Source organism: Manis javanica, chromosome 12, assembly GCF_040802235.1.
Source record: "Manis javanica isolate MJ-LG chromosome 12, MJ_LKY, whole genome shotgun sequence".
Classification (NCBI taxonomy): Eukaryota; Metazoa; Chordata; class Mammalia; order Pholidota; family Manidae; genus Manis; species Manis javanica.
The window spans coordinates 101,253,873-101,276,500 of record NC_133167.1 but is presented as its reverse complement, the minus strand read 5'-3'; the positions used below and the strand labels follow the sequence as shown (position 1 = coordinate 101,276,500).

At 41.7% G+C, this 22,628-nt stretch overlaps 1 pseudogene; it reads left to right on the top strand.

Moving 5' to 3' along the window:
- Window positions 1-2,684: 2,684 nt before the first annotated feature.
- On the top strand, window positions 2,685-4,066 carry LOC108403375 (protein N-terminal asparagine amidohydrolase pseudogene; annotated as a pseudogene).
- The last annotated feature ends 18,562 nt before the right edge of the window (window positions 4,067-22,628 follow it).

Genomic DNA, 22,628 nt, shown 5'->3' with positions numbered 1-22,628 from the left:
AACTATATCACTTATATGAACAAAAATATGTTTGAATAAAAATTCATTTTAAAAAGGCTGGAAGAATCCACTCGAGACAGGGGACAGTGCCTAATTCCAGATGGAAGATTGGGATTCAGGGTGGTGGTCAAGACAGAGTTAGCTTAGTCTTACTGTGTAATTTTATAACTGGAATGTCATCTTCATGTATTGTTACTCATGCATTTTTTTAAATACATAAAATAAAAAGCATGAGGGAAGGAGAACAAAGCATTCAAACAGGTAAAGCACAGAGGAAAAATAGTAAAAAAAAGTTCCAAATATATTTTGAAGGAAATTTATCAAGAATTAATGATAACTCTTTTTGGATGATAAAGCTATGAATGATTTAAACTTTGTACAGTTCTATATTTTTCAATTTTTTATAATGGAAGTGCATATAAGAAAATTTTAAAAGTTTAAGAAATGGCTGGCAAATCCCAGGTAGGCTGTTACCACTTTTACCTCTGATCTGCCAGGCCGGGTACAGTCCATTTGGAGAATGAGGAAATTTCTGAAGGAAAAGTCCCATGGAAAAGTGGTATTTGACATAAGTGGCCCTCTCCTGATATCAAGTGGCAGACTAACACACTGATACGCTGGCAGTGAACTCTTAAAAAAAAGCCCTGATTTGTAGCACTGCCTGATTTCCATGGTGTTATAGGTTGAATTGTATCCCCCAGAAACATATGTTGAGGTCCTAACCCTCATTACCTCAGAATATTTCATTTTATCTGGAAATAGGATCATTGTTGATGTAATTAAGGTTAGATCATACTGTGGTGGGTGGCCACTTATCCAATATTACTGATGTCCTTATAAGAAGAGACACCTGGGAGAGTGCCAGTGAACACAGAAGCTTAATTGGGGTGATATATCTACAAGCCAAGGAATGCCAAGGATTGATGGCCACCACCAGAAGACAGGAAAAGGTAAGGAAGAATTCTACCCAGAATTTCAGAGGGAATATAACTCTGTTGACACCTTGACTTCTGACCTCTGGAACTGTCTAGGAGAATTCAGTACATTTATATCATGGATATTATGTTTATAATATCAATCAGTCGCATTATTACATTGGTTAAGAAAATAAACAACTAATAAATACATAAAATAGTAATAGTTAACTCTCAATTATTTTGAGGTTCTTTGTTAAGGCAGCCCTAGGAAACTAATACACATGGTATAAATACTTCTGTCATGGCCAATCGACATGACTTCACCGATTCCAAGTTGGGAAGGGGTCTACACAGCTAGTTTTTATGAGCCAGCATAAGCTGGCTCCTGCACTCCACTGAACAGCAGACTTGAGACTCATCTAAGCCACGGAGAATTCTAAGTTTTATCAGAGAAGAATGTGATATAGATTTGACTGAGACCTTTCAATGTAGATGTATTACCAGTGGACATTGTCTTATGTTGTATGCACATTACCTTTTCAAAGCTCCATGTTGTGTTTAAGAGGGATATGAACTTATTGCAGTTCCAAAGAAACAAATGAGAAGGGAAGGTAGCTGATAACCATCCAAATATCAGTGAAGACATTAATCTCAGATGACACCAATCCCTATGTATAATCGGTTTCATTTAGTTTTAAAACCAGCCAGCACTAACATATCAAGAAAGACAAACACACATGCAGTGATATTAGACACATATGAGAGTGTCAGGACGCTGGGGTCCTCCTGAAGAACCCCCTTCCTGCTCCTGTCACTCCAGTGAGGAACTGGGGCTTTGGAGTCAGCAAGACCTGAGTTCAAATTCCAGCTCTGCCAGTTACGTCCTATATGACTTGGGAGAATCTACTTAGCTTCCACCAGCCTCAGTCATTGTCTGTAAAATGGTGGTAATAGTGGAACTTAATTCAAAGGTGGTAATGATAGAACTTAAAGCAAAGGGCAGTTGTGAGGATTAATGTATTTAATGCAATACTTGGCGTATAATAATAAGTACTGAACAAATAATAATTAAGCATGGTACCAACTCCCTGATCTAGGAGTTCTGAGTCCAGGAGACGGAGCCACCCAGTACCCAGAGTCAGCTGCAGAAGTCTGTTCATCAGGTCTGACCGCAGCAAGGGAGGGAGTGAGGTGCCATACAGCCCAGGCGCTCTGCTGTCTGGTGCCCTGAAATGGGGGATCACTTGCCATCTCTCTGTCCTGTTTGAACCCTGCTTCCTCCCAGGGTTTAACTTTAACTCACCACTGATTGATTCAGCCCTGACCAAAGCAAACGGCAATGTTGAAAGGAAGCGACAAATAGGAGAGGTGAAGACAGAAAACAAGAGAGCACCTCTTTCAAAAGGCGGTGGAGCCCTCTGTCTTGACAGGCGTTGCCTGGCTCAGCGAGAAGTACATGAGCTCCCCCTTATCCTCAGGGTCTGCATTCCAAAGCCCCCAGTGGGTGCCTGAAACCAAGGACAGTACTGAATCCTACACACACTAGGCTTTTTCCCTGCGCTAATATACCCGTGATAAAGTCTAATTTGTAAGTTAGGCACAGCAAGACATTAACAGCAACAATAACAAAATAAAAGTATTATAACAATATATTGTAGCAAGAGTTATGTGAATGTGATCTCTCTCAAAATATTTTATGACGGTGGATACTCGCCCTTCTTGTACTGAGAAGAGATGATGAAATGCTGATGTGATGATGTGAGGCGGATGGTGCAGGCGTTGCGATGTAATGCTAGGCGACCACTGACGCCAGCATCGGAAGGAGAACCATCTGCTTCAGGTTGACCCTGGGCAACTAAAACCAGAGAAAGGGAACCCTGGGATGGGGGACTAAGGTATAGTATTAGAGGACAGAGTGCTGGTTGGCCGCAGGTGGTGGTCAGCCGATTACCAGAAACTGCCTAAGACTTTGTCTTTCCTGAATCTAGAGAATTGCTGAGGAGACCTTATGGTTTTAAAAGTAAAGACTGAATGATGCCACTATTTGGGAAGGGTGAGGAGCAAATTTTGCCTAATTTTATATGCACTTGAAATTCTCCATAATAAAAACTATAATCTAAAATAAAACAAAGAAAGCAAGTGTCTTGCCAATGGGTTTCAGCCCTGGCAAGTTCACTATGAATTCAATGTGATCAAAGAAATGATAGTAAAACGTTCTTGGGGTGAAAGGGTTATAGCCAACTTTGTTTCCACAGTGGTAGGTCAGTCACTAACATCCTGTTCACTCAGAGCGAGTGTGCCTGCAGCAAGCCAGTCCCTGCCTCTGGGCCTCTCTACCTGCACAGCCGTCCTCTGGGCCTCTGTCCTCGACGCTGCCACCACTCCAGCCTCTGCTCTGCCCTCCTGCAGCCTTGCAGCCGTGCCACCATGTCTCCCAGAGTGCTGGGCAGGGCTCCTTATATAGAGTCAGTAACAACATATTGCCCACAGGTGTGTAGTGAGGCAGCCAACCAGGGCCAGGTGAGAATCCTGGCCACAGGAACCTTCATTTTATCCACAGCAAGTAATGACTACAGGAATATTTCCCGCTTTTATTTGTTTTAGGCATCTCACTACTGCTGGAGTTGGGGGTGGAGGCAGCTTCCAGAGTCCCCCAGGACCTCGTCCAAACCCACCCAGTTCTGGAGGAAAGAGCTGGACTCCTCCAAGGTCAGTTTGTTCAACAATTGGACCCCAGAGCGTCTGTATGGTCAGCAGAGATTGCTTGCAGAGACCTCCCCAAAGGATGGCTCCATCTCCATTCTGGGTTCTGGCAGTGCCACTGCTTGTTACATGCTGGTCCTGAGGCACACAGGTGATGGGGGCTACCTGCTTGACATTGTGCTAGAACTGACACCAGAGCTGAGTTCCCTTTGATCACGAACCCCATCAAATCCTTTTCGCACCACGCTCAGTGCACTTGGCTGAGCGACAACAACTTTGTTGTTGCCAAACTTAATAACTTCGGAGTTGACAGACCAGAAGATGACATTCACTTAGTGACAGTAACAGAATTAAATAGCCGAGAAAAACATGAAAACCACTGTCCAATAACTTGTGGCACTGCTGTCCACATTAAAACTGCCCAGATTTACAGAGCCTCCTTCTGAGATCTTGGTGGGGAAGAGGGGCTACGTGCTGCGCAAGTTTTCAAGAGTAACAGCCACTCCTTTGAAAGGAATACCAGGCCCTCAGTGACCAGGATCTAACACACATACCCAGTCTCCTGCCTCTAATGTTCCATCTCCTGTTTCCCGTCCGCCCTCCAGCCACAGGGCATGACATGCGCTGCCTTGAAGGTACTCTGTCGCGTCATCGCTCCTTGTCCAGACTGTTCCCACCCCTTGGGCTGCTCTTCCTCCCCCTCCTGTCACCTCCTCGCCCTCAGGCACACCTGGAGCCCTGCCCCCTCCACAGGGACTTCTGACCTCAGAAAGACTTTCTTCTCTGCCCACATTGTACTTGGTCTCTATCTCTTTATAATATTTACCAATTTTTATTGTGATTGTTTCTATTTCTCCCCTCCAGGAGATAAAAACCTCTTAAACACAGAGGTGATCTTGTTTTTCTTGTTGGCCCTCCAGTGCTTGGCACATAGTAGATGTTTAAATACTATTTAATGAAACCCAGTCATTTATAAAGTGCTTGGCAGTTTACAAGGCTTTTTCAAGTGCATGATTTCTACTGATTCTAGAAGGGACTTCATTTTTACCTATTATTAGCACACCAGTTATTTTCAAAATGGGGAAGCTGAGGTTCATGGAAGGCAAGGAACTTAGCTTAAGCTATTCAGCTGGTATAGGGTCATACTGGGGCTCCAAAGCTTGGATCTACTTGACAAGAAATCTGAGAGGCAGAGAGGAGAAGCCTCAGATTGGCAGCTTCAGCCCACTGTCAAGTTCATCAGATCTTTTTGCTTAGAGCCCTTCAAGGAACGGAGGAGGCTGGGTATTTAAGCCTCGCTAGTTTTAAGATTTCAGCCATCCTGGACCTCAGTTTTCGCACGTAAAAAATGACAGGGTTACACTAAATAAATAATTCTCACTTATATTTCATGCCCACTAATCTTTCTATTCCAGAGATCCCTAAACTTTCTTGGTTCCTGGTGTCCTCAAGCCAAAAGAAATACCTAACAATTCTCTTTATTGAGTAGTAGATCTAAACTTCACGGTAGTAATTCATGTGGTGTCCACCAGATGTCTGTGTCCCTCAAAAACTTAAAATAACCCACAGTGCCTCCCTAAGTTTGAACGCGCTAATTGGTGTCCATGCTGCATCTAAGTTTATGATTCACTCATCTTTGAGGGGATTTCCTTACTCAGTTGGTTTCCCTGAAATATTGCATTGCTGTCTAGTAGTCAACAGTTCAGCATCATTCTTTTTTGCTTCAAGAAATAGAGAAAATGATTTTAGCATTTTAAGTGGGTTTTATTTGCCCATGTATATTGTTTGATAGAAAAATATATTATGTGAGTAAAGACTAGAGACATCTTTTTAAATATCTACTTCGTCTTGACTAATTTTAAGTTCAGAAGTATGAACAAATTGCAATTCCACTTATTTCTATTATATCATATGAGGTTAACCTTCAAGAACCTAATAGCGTTCATTCAATTTAGACTAGAATATCACAAATCTCTAGACTGAGTAGTATAATGCCCACTACTCAAGTAGAAGCATATTATTGTAATGACAACTCCAAACACTAAGAGCAGACCCACGGATGTTAAGTTGAGGTGTAGAAACCAGTATTCCCACTTGTTAATTTAGGGCAGAAATTGCCGAGTTATGTTGATTGCAAAGTAAAATGGACACTATATGGTGGACTGGGACTTGGGAATCCCATAGACTGCATGATCATTCCAGCCCTTACACATGCAAACTGCATGACCTTGGGTAGAGTTTGAATCTTACTTGCAAAATGGAGACTGATGTCTACATGTCATAGTTGACAGGGGGATAAAAGTCAACCAACACAAATGGCATGGTCCATGCCTGGTCCTTAGAGCACCAAGGTCCTAACAAATGTTAGCTCCTTTCCTGTCTTTGCTTTCCTTGCTCTACAACATTAGAAAAACTGTATTGGAGGCTCTTGTTATGAAAAGAGGGATCAGAAGAGTGTCAGTCTTGTGGCATGAGGGCTTGTTGGCATGCTTGGAGCTTTATGCCTACAAGATACTCACAGGACTTTCATAAAGAACAAATCGATGTCATCTTATTCCTCTGTCATAGCACTTCCTCCCCTTTGCTGAGATTTGTGGGCAGTGCCTTCTATGGCTCTCAATGCAACTCCTGCCCTACTGTCTGGGCGGCTGTCATAGTTACAAACCAGTACTTCACCCACAGATGCTACTACAATATATATGAGACCACAAACTGGAAATGCCTCCAAGATCATGCAATGGGCTTTTGGCAAACAGGGATGAAATGCCTTAAGTTTAAATTTCTACAAAATAGAACAGAAAATGATCAGTTGTTCCATATGTCTATCACGCTCTATTATATTTATATACATATTTGTGGCCTATTTTTGAGTGTAAGTTACATGAGAGCAGAGACTCTGTCATACATTCTCTGTACATCTGGTGCCTACCTAAGCATAGAGTACACCACAGGTGCTCCATAAATACTTTTAACATGTACTAAGACTGAATCTTGGTAGACATAACAATGCATGTGAGTACAGTCTGTTGACATGGCTGGGACTTCAAAATTCATTGTCCAACTGTCAAAACCTTACCCATCTTTGAAGGCCCAGCCCAGGAGTAAAGTCACTTCTTCCCAGACACTCCCTAAACCTCAACCCTGAGAGATAATCTTCCTCACTTCTGCATTTGAACATTGGCCACTTTCTGTCTTATGTTATAATCTGTTCAGTGGCAGGTATAAATTACTATTAACTCTTGCCTATTCATTGTTGTATCATCCTTAAGTGTCTCACAGTACCAATAGACAGTGGGTCCCCACAGATGCTTGTCAACTTCACTCCATATTAACAGCTAAGCTCTGAAGTTAAAAGCTTTAAAGTAGCTTTAAAACGCTTTTGGAAATAGGTATATTCATAACACAGTAAATATAGAAAAATAGTGACCTTCATATAATAGAAGGATACTATGTGGATTCACCTCTGGGCTTCATCTCTTACTTGCTGTTGGATATGGTCAAGTTACTTAGCCTCCTGTGCCTCTATTCCTTCATCTATAAAATGGGGGTGATAATAAAAATCCCTAACCCTTAAGGTCGGGACAACAGATGTAAAGGTCTTTGATGAGAGCATGTCCCATAGTGAGCACTCAATAATTGTTATCTACTAATGAAATAATAATAATAATAGACTCAAAGAAAGATTTCTACTTCATATCCAGCTTGTCAAAAGAATACCAGACATCGGAGATTTGGAAGGAAATGACATTGGTATGATTTTTTAAAAATTATATTGTGGTGAGAACACTTACCATGCAATTTACCCTCTTAACAGATTTTTAATATAATAGTGTTTAAAACATTATTGTTACCTCAAGACGATTGCTGGGCATAGAAGCCACAGGGCATAAATATGCAAAGAAGTAAAAAGCTAACCTTTTCAAACAATATGGCTTCTCTCTCACTTACCAACTTTACATTTCCCTTTATGGCCCCGGAAGATGACTGGTTAGCCAGAGACGGGTAAGATTCCTCAAGGGAGGAACAACCTAAGACAGGCACAGTCGCAGGGGGGCCATCAGGTAAGAAATTGGGGATCAACAGAGGTGAGGCTTAGAACCTCCCCCCCCCCCCCCCCCGTTCTGAGAGAAATCTGCTGCATCCGTGGATGTCTTATTGCCCTTGTCTAGCTTGGATTAGCACATAGTCTACAGGCACACACCTGATCATCTACATTTGCTCTCTTACAACACTAAACTATGTTTTCTACCTTTATCTTGCATCTACCTACCACTTCAGCATTTTATTAAAAATAATAATAATGATAATAATAATAATAATAAAGGGAGAAATGTGGTATCTACATATAAATCAAGGATAAAAATCAAACGAATATTCATATTTAAACTGATTGTTTATAGTTCATAATGCGTGATCAAAATCGAAAGTTTCTGTGACGACTGCCCTTGCACTGTTCACCATGTAAGAACTTATTCACTATGTAAGAATTCGTTCACCATGTAAGAACTTGTTCGTTATGCTTCAGAAGATTGGGGACTGATGAGAATTAGGCTTGGGGTGGATTAATGATTGTGCATTGAGCATTGACTCCCCTATACAGAATTTTATTGTTGTTAACAACCATTTGATCAATAAATATGAGAGATGCCCTCTCAAAAAAAAAAAACAGTATTGTTATCTGTAGACACTATGTTGTCCAGCAGCTCTCTAGTATTTTATTCATCTTGTGTAATTGAAACTTTATATCTTTTGTGTAGCAACTCCTCATTTCCTCCTCCCTTTAGCCCCTGGCAACCAGCATTCCACTCTGCTTCTATGAGTTTGGCAATTTTAAATACCTCCTATGAGTGGAATCATGCGGTATTTGTCCATTTGTGACTGGCTTATTTCACCTAGCGTAATGTCTTCAAGTTCACGCATGTTGTCACATATTATACAGGATTTCTTTCTTTTTTTAAAGGTGGAATAATATTCCATTGTATAGTTATACCACATTTTCTTTATCCACTCATCTGTCTATGGGTACTTAGGTTGTTTCCTCATCTTACCTATTGTGAATAGTGCTGCAAGGAAGATGAGTGTGCTAATAATATCTTTAAGACCCTATTTCAATCCTTTGGCTAAATTCCCAGAAGTGGAATTGCTAGATCATGTGGTAGATCTATTTAAAATTTTTTGAACAATCTCCATACTGTTTTCCATATTGCATTCCCACCCACAGTGTACAAGGGTTCCTATTTCTCCACGTCCTCACCAACTAACATTGCTCTCTCTCCTTCCTCCCTCCTTCCTCCCCCCTTCCTTCCTTCCTTCCTTCCCTCCATCCCTCCATCCCACCTCCCTCCTCCCTCCATCCCTCCCTCCCTTCCTTCTTTCCTTTCAGAACGACCATCTTAACAGCTGTGAGGTGATAGCTCATTGTCGCTTTGACTTTCATTTCCCTGACAACTAGTGATGCTAACATCTTTCACATACCTGTTGGTCATTCATATGTCTTATTTGGAGACATGTCTGTTCAAGTGTTTAGCCCATTTTTTAGTTGGAGTACTCATTTTCTTGCTATTGAGTTGTTTGAGTTCCTTATATATTTTGGAAATTAACTCCTTTCCTGACGTATGGTGTCCAAATTTTTTCTCCCATTCCGTAGGCTGCATTTTCACTCTGTTGTTGTTTTGCTCTCTGTGCAGAAACTTTTTAGTTTGATGTAGTCCCATTTGTCTATTTTTTGCATTTGTTGCCTATTCTTTTGGGGTCACAGCCAAGAAATCATTGCCAAGACCAATGTCATGAAGGTTTTTGCCTACATTTTCTCCTAGGAGTTTTACAGTCTCAGGTCTTATGTTGAGTCTTTAAATTGCTTTGAGTTGATTTTTTATAGGTGGGGCAAGATATGGGTCCAAGTTCCAATACATTTTTTTACATTGCTAGATTAGTTCTTTCTCTTTGCCATTGTTTCTGTGATCCCCACTTCAACTGCATGTCTGTCTTTTTCTCTTCTAAAATTTCTTCTCTTCTTGTAAGATTCATCCTGTAAGACAGGACCCAGTTCCCCTGCTCCACTTCCCACATCTTTTACTGTCCCAGATTGCACTGCTTCTGGTGCTTTCCTGCCCCATGTTCGGCCACCAAGTCAACAGGAAAAATTTCACATGTGATATTCTGAGATTCAACCCTGAGGTAAAAATTCCCCTGCTGTTAGTCATTCATATCCTTTGGTTCACAGAAATGTTGAGTCTAGTGCCTTCTAATTGCTGACCTAAATAGCATCCCTCAATTTTAAAAGATAATATAAAGTTTATTTTAGTAAAAACCGTGAATCATCAGAGAAGCTAATCAACTTGGGAATTCTATGAAATCATTTAAGCACACAAAGCCTATTTTCCCAGGTATTTTTCTTAGTTCAAGGCCACAAAAATTAGAACACAATGGAACTTGACTTCTAGCTCACATTTGCCTCATGTCTACATGATTATGAGTTACAAATCAGGTTAACAAATTGTTAAATAAAACATGTTGTAGTTTCCTACCATGGCATATACAGCATGGTGATAACTTAGAAGGCCGAGGGTGAAGTTGGTATTCTCAGGTTCCTTGGTGTTCTGTACAGGAATGTGGTGACAGAGGGAAAGCTGGCCCCCAGGCCTGGAGCAATCCCCCTCCCTTTCATCCCAGCCCTGTCCATCACAAAAGGGGCCTCGCATCCCCTGTGCAGTCTCCCTAAGCCCCAGGCAAGCTCCATCCACACATCCTCACCCCCCACAGACAGAAGCACCTGGAGTGTCCTTTGGGCAAGCACTGTCTACCCTTTGAAGATGGATTCATGGAAGAGGCCATGCGGGCTCAGGGCCGGTTGGACAAGATCCTGAGTGCCCAGAATGTGGTCCAGAAGAGAGGGTGCAAGCTCCAGGCAGGAGAAGGTGCCGCCAGGTGAAGGCCAGAGAGGCACCTTCTAAAGCACAGGGTTTAGGCAGGGGCCTTTTGCCTGAGTCAGCTCTCAACCCAGTGGCCCATCATGTCCTCCCAGCCCACTTTTCATTTCATTCTCAGCCACGGTGGATGGTTCCATGGAAGTGTAGACTGCTTGTGCTGTCAGCATCCTACCTGAGTGTCAAGCTGAACTCTGTGCCCACGGCCATCTCCAGTACTGTAGGAGTTTGCCTGCACACCAGTGCAACCCAGAAACACCTGACCGTTAACAGCCTCAGAGGAAGCCTCAACTAATACAAGGCAGGAGCAGGCAGGCAAATGCTCAAGCCTTCCATCTTTTTTGGGTGGACAATTCTGGACAGTTTTCTGTGAGCTTCCTTTAAGGTGCTGGTAGGAACAAGTCCGTTGCTTACAGCAGCAACCTCAGTAGCACATCCTTGTTCCGGCTGCTCCTTCTTCCCTGTCCCACTCTCCCCACTCTTTACTCTTGCTTCCTGGAATCACTTCCCAAATAAACCACCCAACCCAAGTCCTTACCTCAGGCTCTTCTCTAAAGGGTACTCAAAAGAATAAAGGGGATAAATCCAGGAAATAGAAGGAGCAGCTCCTTCCCAGTACAACCACATTGTCAGCACAACCTCCCCGGAATCCATCATTAGTTAAGGGCTTTTCCTTATTTTTTCTTAAACTCCTATTAAAGAAGCTTTTTTTTTCTTTGAGGGGGTGATCCCTTTCCTCTTATCTAAATTCCTTTTGTGAAGCCTTGCTTCCATGGTTAAAATTTCCCAGATTGACTTTGGGATACAGGATGGACAAGCTGCTTTTGGAAAATGAACAAGGGAAGCTGACCAGAAGCACATTGCTGTTCCTGTTTGACATCAAAGATACAATGAACAAGAGAAGTGCAACTGGTCCCTTTTCACAGCTGACTGCTGAAGACTGCATATACCAGATTTTCCTGAATAGATGATTTCACATTTTTGATGTGAGATTTATAAACACATTCCTCTAGATTTAAGATTTAGGAAACAGGTCACACGTAGCTGTGGGCAGACCAGGAGCTGTTTTCTGTTCCTGGGGCCCGGGCCTTAGGCTTGGCGTCCTCTGGGATGCATAGCACCCCACTCCTGGATGCCTATGGGAAGGAGCTCTTTGACAAAACCAAGAAATCCTTACACAGCCTGGCCCTGTTAGGGGTGCCCCATTGCAGAAAGCCCCTCTGGGCCAGGTTACCACTAGCTACTGTAACCACCTTATTTGGCACCAGCTTTTACCACCGGGCTCTGAGCAGAGAGCCCAGTGCCCAGACTTTGGCCCCTATGGGAAGTAGCCTACTACTCTTGGGCTGGCATGCCCTGGCTCTTTGAGTACCCTTGTGTTTAATTTCTGGGTAGTTTTTTGAGAGTTGGAGTAGAGAAAAGATTAAAAGAAAAAGGCAATTTTTTTTTAAAGAAAGAAGATAGGGTTACCATGCAAAAGATCATGGGACTCTTCTTTCTCATACCCAGATTCTTCCCTGAAGCTCCAGCCACTTACCTGAAGGTGAACCTGGTTTACTATTTTACCTCCATACTTTAAAAACCAAAAGTAGGATGGGTGGCAGAGAGAGTATCAACCTGGGAAACCATCAATCTTAGAGTTGGAAAGACCCTTAGACTTGCCCCTCACTTAACAGATGAAAGTCTGCTGTAAGATTATAGCCTAAGGTCATGTATTGGGTTTTCCTATGACTTTGGGAAAATTAATCCTAAAACCTAAAAGTCAACCATTTGTTACTTGATGTTTTCTACAAGCAAGGAAGGGGCTATTTTGTACCGTAAACTGGTGTGGAAGGATCCTGCAAGCTGTAACCTAATGGAGTTGATTTCATTATCTGTGCTGCCCCCCAGTGCTGGAGGTGAGAAGGTGCACCGAGGAGAAGGCGCTGGCATTACTGCACCCAGGAAACATGTTTACATACAGGAGAGCAGCCATTACCCACCATTATAATCAGTGCTACGGTAACCTCGTAGGTTTGGAATATCATCCCTACAGTCATGAATAAATACCTTTTTCAAGCACTGGAAAATCCAGTTTTAACCTCCAGATACAAGGTCATGGCAAAGTGTTTTAAATATTTCGAGTATTATTCAGCAAATGTTTATTGAAATGAAGCACAGACCAGGCACTGTTTAGACCTTTGGGGTTAGAAGATGAGGAATACAGGGCCTTTGGCTGCATGAACTCATGATTCTTGCCCTGGAATGCACAGTCAACAAAACATTGCATTCGGTGTAACGTGCTCGATAATAGACAGTATAATAATAATCTTTTCTTTTTCATATTTTTCTCCTAGAAACAGTGGCTCAACAAATTGTAAATGGAGGAGTACAGAGATACTCTCTACTCTCCTCTAACATCTGAAACAAACCATCCATAGCTGCCTCTCCAGGCTCCTCTTTTAAGATGCAAGCACTCCGTGGAAGATGATGTCTTTGTCAAATCCACCCCCCCTTCAGAGAGGTCAGCTAGAGATGACAGGATGTAACAGTACCCAGATAGTGTTTGCCCACCTTCCATAAACCTTTAAATCTAGTCTGTGAAAGGCTTTGAAGACAAAGTAAACAACAACAACAACAAAACACTTTCCTATTGTTCAGTTTTAAAAGCACCTGTTAATTTCATCTCTTTACTATTTTTCCAGTATTAGTGTAAAAGCAGCATATTGGCTTTTTAGTAGTAGTATCGTCAACATCAACCATCAGAGCTATCAGAGAAGAAAAATATAACTTGGTAACTGTAGGGTTGTCAGATCAAAACAATAGAAAGGGCAAAACCTTAAAATAAGCCTAATTACAAATTACATAGAAAATGGTTGGAAGTATGGTAGTGAGGCAAACAGAAAAAAAACTTAGCAAGCACTATTGCGAAAAGAAAATAAAAGTAGTGACCTGAACTTTGGGTGTCATTTTCATGCAAAATAGTAGAAAAGAAGAAATGTGCATTGACTTGAATGTAGTAGTAAAAAGTAAACTAAAATATATTCGTCCTTAGTAGATGAACAGGAATATGCTTTAGACTTGGGCAACTTTGGTTAAAATGATGAGAGCAATTTTGAGCCATTTAAAAAGAAAGCAATTGAGAGGCCAAAATTTAAGACTGATTTAATTTAATTAGGATTTAATTAGTGATTTAGGGGGAAATGTTACCTAAATAAGTGACAACCAAGGAATGACAGACATTCTAAGATAGCAGAAATTCACAGTGGCATGGATTAGACAGATACCACCAAGAAGGGACTAAAAATGATAGCTCTTACTCTTCAAGAAAATGTTAGGCTTTTGGGTCAAGATGACTGAGTGAAACTGGATCACAGATCTATCTCCCTCGATAATGATATAAACTACTTGAGGAGAAAAGCACAATTCCCCTTAAGTAACCAAACATGGAAAAGGGTATAGTCAAGCTATAATCTGCAGAAGCAGATTATGGCTATAACTGAAGAGAAAGAAAACTTTGGCAAGGTTCTGCCAGGTGTCAAACCCACTCTCATCAACAGTGAGTCCACTAGGCAGCACAGATGCAGAATCTAGGACCACAAACCATAAAGACTTCCGAAAATGTTTTCTACTCTCTCGAAATGAAAAAAAAAAATTTAATTTTAAAAAATCTCAATGCTATTTTATTAAAATTCCTTCAAATATTTTTATAGGAAAAGTTATATTTAACATGAAATATGTGATCGCTTTAATATATTTGATATGATAAAGCACAAGAGTGTCTCCAGAAATGAGTGTTCAAGACCTACCATATTTCTTACTGGCCTTCCTAATATGCCTCATGTCAAAGAAAAAGGGGCAAAGGACAAGTTTTACTTGGTCATGGAGCAAAAAAAAATAATTCTTCTAAAGGTCACCATTGATCTCACTTTCATTTCAGTCATTTTTTTTCAGTAAAATTCAAGCAAAATACGACAACTAAAATAAAAAATTTGCTGTATGTACTCAATAGTAGAATGGAAGTGACACATGATAAAAGGAGTGAGCTTACGAACTGTGAATAGAAATTATCCAACCTGAATACAGAGAGAAAATAGACTAGGAAAAAAAATGAACAGAGCCTTGGGACCTGTGGAACAATAACAAAAGTTATAATATTTGTATTATCGGAGTCCCAGAAGGAGAGAAGAAAGAGCGGGGATCCAAAAATTCATTTGAAGAAATAATGGTTGAAAACTTCCCAAATTTAGTGAAGGACATAAATCTGTAGATTCCTGAAACTGAATGAATCCCAAATCCAAGAAACCCATGCCAAGACCTATCGTAATCAAACTTTTGAAAACTAAAGGCAAAGAAAAACAACTGAAAGAATCAGAAAGAAATGATGCATTACCTACAGGGGAAAACCAGTTCTAATAACAGCAGATAACTCATCTGAAACCATAGAAGTCAGCAGGAAGTGGCACCACATTTTTCAAGGGCTGAAAGAAAAGAATAGGCAACTGTAAATTCCGTGTCCATAGAAACTATCTTCAGGAAGGAAGGGGGAAATAGAAACATCCTCAGATGGAAGAAAACTAAGAGAATTTGTCACTAGCAGACAGACCCTTAAAGAATGGCAAAAGGAAGTTTTCCAGATTGAAAAAATGATCACAAAAGAAGGGCTGGAACTTCAGAAAGAAAAGAACAGTGGGATGAATAAAAATAGGGATAAATATAATAAAACATCCTTCTTTCCATGAGTTTCTGAAACTATATTTGATGGTTGAAGCTATAATTATAACAGCATGTTTGGTGCTCCATATATGTATTGGGAATGCCTGAAACAATTATATTTTAAAGCAGGGAGGGTAAAAGGACCCCAATGGAAGTAAGATTTTCATACCTGAAGTAATTAAACATCAATACCAGTAGGCCATGATAAGTTATATATGTATATTGGAATATCTAGAGCAACACAAAGAAAACTATACAAAGCAATATACTCAAGAACCATATCTTAAACAAGATGCATCCTAAAAGAATGATCTAGCATCTCACAAGAAGGCAAGAAAAGAGAAAAACAAAGGAGACAAACAGAAAACAGATAATCTCTGTTACCTATATGTGTTATCCACTTGGGGAGCTTTGTTTTTATAACCTTTTGCTGCTTAACTGTCACACTTCACATCTCAAGTGAAAGTCACTCTTATGGGGGACTTTTCCCTTAGTACCTTGTGGCACTTGAGAGCAGACACTCAATTTAGAAGCATTTAAGTGTTTTGTATGTCAGTATGACAATTGAAGGAGCACATTGTTATCGTAACTTTTAGTTCCTGAAGACAAGACCACAGTAACTGTAACTGGGTCAAGGCATGGTATCCAGAGATACCTGGATTCTGGGTCTTAGCGTGAAGCTGCTTTACTTCCCTGTCACGACTCATTGACCAGCCCACAAAGTTCAGATGGAGCAATGCAGCAGAATGGCGGACATCATGGTGTGTGATCACTGTCATGTCCTGCTGACACTTGTGATGGGCCTAGGTCCTGTCTTCTTGTTGACAACAGGTAGGTTGAAAAGTGTCTCCTTGGAAATGTTCTTGAGTCTTTCCAATTGTATTGGGATAAACTTGCTTAGAGTTCAGGAAGATTGTTGAACAACATAGGAACACAGGTTGAGTTAGAGTAGCAGGACTGTCTTTTGTCCCTGTAGCCTCAAGTCACTCTTGGGACATGTCATGATGCCACTACTGATTGGAACTTGGTGGAGAGTGGGTTGCTAACCCCTGTGTTTAGGGAGAAAAAGACATAACAATGGAAGTGTATAAAATGAGTGGACTGGCATCTGCTTATTGTGGCAGGTAGGGGTTTAAGACATAAGAACCTAGCACTTGACAGACATATTAGTTATGGCTTGATGAAACCCCTTCCAGTGAGGTTTCAGCAATATGAAAACTTACAGCCCCAAATGTGAAACCACTGTTATTTTGTGCTCATCCAGATAGTTGGTTAGAGCCTTTCTTACTTGTAAATGAAATGTTGCATCTCCCATGCATCGTTGTTATCAAACACAACACCTTTTAACCCATGTATATCCTGCCAGTCATGCCTGGAAGACTCAAAGTCCTCCAAGCTGATATTTCATATGGGGAGAGTGCCAGTCTTTTATAAGCTTTAAATATCATGTTCATTAAAGCCATGGGCAGGGCCCGTTTGTTTTGAAGGGGTAGTATAGTTAACACAATATTAGTTCCAGGTATACAACACAGGGACTTGACATTTATATACACTACAAATGCTCACGGCAGTAAGTGTAGCTGCCATCTGTCGCCATACAAGGTCACCACAATATCATTGACTCTGTTCTCCCTGCTGCCCCTTTCATCCCTGTGGCTTATCTGTTTAATAACTGGCAGTTTGTACCTCCTAATCGCTTTCATCTATTTCACCCCTCTCCCCAGCCCCCTCCCCTCTGGCAACCATCACTTTGTTCTGTCTTTATGAGTCTGTTCTGGGTGTTCATTTGTATTGTTTTGTAGATTCCATGTATAAGTGAAATATGGTATTTGTCATCCTCTGACTTATTTTGAGCAGGGCTGGCTTTGACACATATCACGGCAAGTTTGTTTTTCAAAATGCAGTTTTGCCCTTTCGCTCTTCCTGTGGGTCTGGGTGGTGCAGGCAGTGGCGGCACTGTTGGTGTTGTAGGGCCTTACAGACTGTTCACACCGTCCTGTGAAATGGTGCGAGCAGTGGAGGCACTGTTGGTGTTGTAGGGCCTTACAGACTGTTCACACCGTCCTGTGAAATGGTGCGGGCAGTGGAGACATCCTGTGAAATGGTGCGGGCAGTGGAGGCACTGTTGGTGTTGTAGGGCCTTACAGACTGTTCACACCGTCCTGTGATATGTTGCAGGCAGTAGAGGCACTGTTGGTGTTGTAGGGCCTTACAGACTGTTCACACCATCCTGTAAAAGGCCCACTCACTCTTAATGGACTAGGCATTTTAACCACTAGAAAAAAGCCTTTTACAACCTTTGGCGAGAGGTATTTGTGTGAGTTGCTTCTACCCATCCTGAGAATATACAGTGACCAAAGCATATGTTTATAAGGATAACATTTTGTTTATCAGAGTAGATTGAATAATCATATAGCCTTCAGGGAGAAGGGTGTGCCGCCTTGTCCTTCAAGTCTTTCTCATCCTGGGGGCCTAAAAACCAGCGCAGTCCTCACAGTGGCCACACTGGCAAATTGTGGAGCATGTTACTGACTCTAATTATAATTAAAATTCCAAAGGAAATCCTTTGGGAACACCAAGCGGCCATAGAGGGAGTGCCAAAAGTAATTTGGGTACGAAGTCCCCCTGACAGGTTGCTAAGCATTTCCCTTCTGAATTTAGGGTTGTCAAAGAACTGGCTATTTTTTAAAAAATCAAGGGTCCAATCTGAGAATGAGGAACAGAAACGATTTGTGTTTGAGATCTGGCAATAAAATAGCCACAGAAGACAGTAGCATAAGGATCATTTGGTTATGTTAGCTCCTCCAGCAGTGAAGCACCCTTGAGGTTTTATGACCATCATTAGGCATGAATTACCCTGACACATAGCCAGCACAGTTAAAAGTGTTAACTTTTTTTAAAAGAAGAAACGGTGGTCACTTGAGGAAGAGCAAGTCCTGAGAACTAAGCGGTGGGTGGGGGGTGAGGGACTCAGTTTTTTCTTAAGCCAGTTTGGCTTAAGTGGGGTGGATATTGCCTAAAAGTCTTCTGTCTTGCTAGGCTCCCCTTTCCTGGTCCTTTGTTTTTTAGTCTGTGCCCATCGGCATTGCTGGTTGTCAGCCTCTTTTGTATTTGATCCAGGATTTATGAGACAAAAAGAAAACTCGGAACTGCCTGCCACATCGTTAGCTGGGTTCTGAGGTCACTCCCCAGCCTTCCTTCTTCTATCACCCTTAGAGTCACGTTTGCTCTGAAATGTCCAGGCTGTGTAGCTGTACTAGCAGGAGAAGTGTGCCTACTCCATCGGGGTCCCTACAGTATGTGTATGTCACTTAGGCAGGAATTCCCCTGGAACTGAGAAACAGCATAAATTTCAGATGTCTCTAGAGACTCACAGAGTGATCTAGATGAGAGTTTTCTTTAGTTGAACCCTGCACCTGGGTTGTAGAAAATCAGTGTTATTTGTATAAAAATGAATATTTTGCATAATTGAATGTGCTTCTTTTAAGACTACAGTTGATGAGTTTTGACCAATGTATATACCTGTGTAGTCCTTACCACCACCAAGATACTGAATATTTTCGTTATCTACCAAATCTTCCTGGTGTCCCTGGGCAGTTGATAGAGCCCCTGTCCCTGGCCAGGCAGGTACTAATACAGCTTAGTTTTTGCCTGTCCTAATGCTTTTTTAAATGGATTTGTATGGTATATACTCTCTACCTGGTTTCTTTCACTCAGCAGAATGCTTCTAAGATTCATCCATATCGTGTATATGGTGGTTTGTTTCTTTTTATTGGTGACTGCAGTCCCACTGTATGTATACCTTGGTTTGTGTATCCATTCACCTCTTGATGGACATTTGTGTTGTTTCTATTTTAGGCCATTATAAATAAAGGTGCTTTGAACATTGATGTACAAGTCCCGAATGGACTTTTTATTCTAGTTCTCTTGAATAAACATCCAGGAGTAGAAGGAGTGGCTCATATGGTAAGTGTATATTTAACTTCATACAAAACTGCCAAACTGACTTCACAAGTGGCTGCTTGATTTTGCATTACCAGCGACAGTGCATGAGAAGTCTGATTACTTCACTTCCTCGGGCTCGGGCTCTGGTGCCTGCCACCAACACCAGCGAGGACCCCACCAAAGCCAGCGTGTTTTCAGTGCTAGGCTGAGCCAGCACTGAAATTTTAGTACTTCTTACTAAAATTCGCCCACGCTTCCCCCATGTGGCTCTTTAAATTCCCTTGCCCTGGAGGGCTGAGTTGGGACAGACTCTGAGGTCTTCCCTCACACAGCCAAAACCTCTCTTCCCATTTGACTGAATTCTGGATTTTGAATCCACAAGTCTTTCTCAAGCCTAGCCATACTTTTTGTCAGCATAGAAGTCCCTTTTTAAAGTAAAAACTAACACTGTCAGGTGTCACTAAAAAGCTGAGCCTGAAAGAGATGTAAAAATCATTTGGACGGGTGAGGGTAGTAAAGACCATGAGACCAGTCAGGTATAGAATCTGAGTAGAAGGTAATTAACAAGATTATTTTGTAGCTATTTTACCTTGAAAGATTTATAAGTTATGTACTTGTAAAATGTGGTTTTTCTCATGAAACTTATTAATATTACAAGACTGTTTTTTCATTGCAAATGAGACAAAAGGCTATATGTAAAAGAAACATTCCTCAATTCCACTAATTCAATTTCAATTAATCTGAAAATAATTTTTACCCATCTCTTTATCTTTACAGTAATACTGATGCAGGAAACTAAAATGTATTTAGAAAATGCCTCAACCCACCCAACACTGGTAGTATTTTTTCCAATTTCTAGGTGTCACCTACTCATTATACCACTTGCTAAGAATCGTAGTTAACTGACATTTCTCTCTTTTGACAGCCAGAGTCACCCAGTCTGTGGAAATTTGAGGACATCACTGCAGGAGGCCCAGAACAGGGACCCTGATGAGTTTGGGCCTATCTGGGCCTTAGTTTCCCCATATTCAGATTGGGAGTATTTCTAAAATTAGATCTCGGGCCCCATGAGCTGTGTTGCCCTGGATGCACATTACAACCTCAAGATGTCTGTAGTAGGTCAGGCAGAATGGAACATGTGTGAGACGGTAAGAGGTGCTTCCTCCAGAGCAAAACATTTCCCAGAAGGACAATATTCTTTGAGGGTGTGCTATCTGGAATTTTTTGCTGTGATTCAATAGAACCTATTAATCTAGCAAGAAGAAAAAGCACAGTGTGAATTTCCAAGTGAATCAAGAGCTGACTCACAAGGCACCTGCCAAGTGTTCCTCCCCTTGTGTAAGGGTGGCCCTCCACCCTCACTTAGATGTGGGTGTGATCAAGTAGGTATGGTTGGCAGAGGTCTCACATGGCCCCCAAATTCCTGCCCCCTGGGCTACATGCCTTGTATGATTATGATTCTCTCCCCTTGAGCATAAGATGAGCCTGAGAATACAATGGGCTTTCCCTCTAGTGATGGACATAGGTTAGGTGGCAAAAGTGAAGGGATTCTGCAGATGTAACCAAGGTTTCTAATCAGTTGTCTTTGAATTAATTGAAAGGCAGAATATCTGGGGTGAATGTGACCTGAGCAGATGAATACCTCAAAAGGCAGTCCGAGCCTTCACTGAAGGAAGGAGATACTTGAAAGAGAGAGATCCTCCTGCCGGCCTCGTGAAAGCAAATGGGATGTTACGAACTGCCTGTGGAGGGGGCCACGTGACCAGGACCCAAGGGTGGATCTCAGTGGCTGAGAGTGGTTCCTGGCTGACAGCTGGCAAGAAAACAGGAACTTTAGACCTATAGCCATAAGGAACTGAATTCAGCCAACAACTTTTATGACAACTCAGACCTTCAGATAAGAAAACAGCCTGGCTAGCACTTTTATTTCAGCCTGGTGAGACCCTGAACAAAAAACCTAAAACTGTGCCTGGCCTCCAGACCGCAGAAACTGTGAAAAAACAAATGTGTTGGTGCCAGGTGCTCAGTGTGTGGTAAATTGCTCTGCATTAGGAAGATGCACATAGCAGGGAGCATTTGATACGAACACTCCCCCCAGCTTCTGCAGGAGCTGCTTGCTCCTTGACCGCAAGCACGAGCTCGGTGCCTTGCTCATAGTAGGGTAGCAAATCCAGCCTATTATGAGCTCTAAGAATCTGATGGAAACCATGCAGGATGCCTTCGCAAATACACAGGTCTCAAGGGAGAACAGAACTGATTGCCTGTTCAGTCCTAAGCTGTGTGTTTTAGACACATCATCTCTAATCTTCACAACCACTCTGCCAGGATGAGGTTATTTATTATAATCATTTTATAAGCATAAAAACTGAGATTCATAGAGGTTTACTCAAATGCCCAAGATCATGTAGTTAATGAGCAGAGATGTTAGCCTTCGTGGTAGGATTCATGGCCTGATCTTGCTGACTCCTAAGCTGGTGAACTTTCTATGTTACAATGCGGCTTTCCGATTCTTACCTCTGGTTTGCTTTTGCGTTCTAAGGGCCATGCTGTCACCCCGCTTCCCACGTGCCCAGCTCTGAGGCAGGCTCATGCCCTTTCTCCTAGCTCCCTCAGCTATAGCAGCGGCTTTGCTTTCTGGATCCTAGGGTAACCGATAAGCGAGAGAAGAATGGAGTTGGGTAGAAAATCAACAAGAAAAATAAAAAGGAAGGAAGTTATAGTGTTTAAAATGTACTGCCAAGAGATTTAGAAATTGAGTTAAGAAAACCCGTGTGTGCATCAAAGGATAAGGATCTGTCGATTTTCAACCAAAGTTGACTCTCTAACTCTGTAGCATTCCAACTCTAGCCTGGGACTTGTTCACCCTCCTTTAAGTTGGCTTCTTTAAATGAGGCAATGAAGTATGGCCCCTGACCATCTTGAGGGCACATTCTTGAAAAGTGAGTCTCTGCCATTTGTTCAGATTGTTTTTAAGAGTTTGAGATTTTTTTTCCTGCTCTTTCCTTCAGCTACTTCTCAGGAAAAGCCATGCCATGGCCCATTCCCTTCCAATCTTCTCTCAGTCTGATTGACTCCCTATATGTGCTGCTTCAGGTCTCACAGGGCCAGAGCTCTAACAATCGGGGGTAAGGTGTTTTCCCGACTGGTTTTACAGTTGCATGCTCTCTGCTGGATTCTGGTACATGCTTTACCTTGTGTTTTTAATTTGGTATCCTTTGGGGAAATAAGTCATGGGGGAGTAGTTGAAAGGGTAAAGAATTGGGAGTCAGAAATACCTGGGTTAATGCTCAGAAACTATCACCTACAGGCTGTGCAACTTGTGGCAGGTTGTTTAATGTCTGAGCTTTCATTTCCTCAGTTACACAGCTGAGCTAATAATACCTACTTCATAAGATCCTTGTGAGAGTTAAGGGAGATGATGTTTGTAAAACGCTTGGAATAG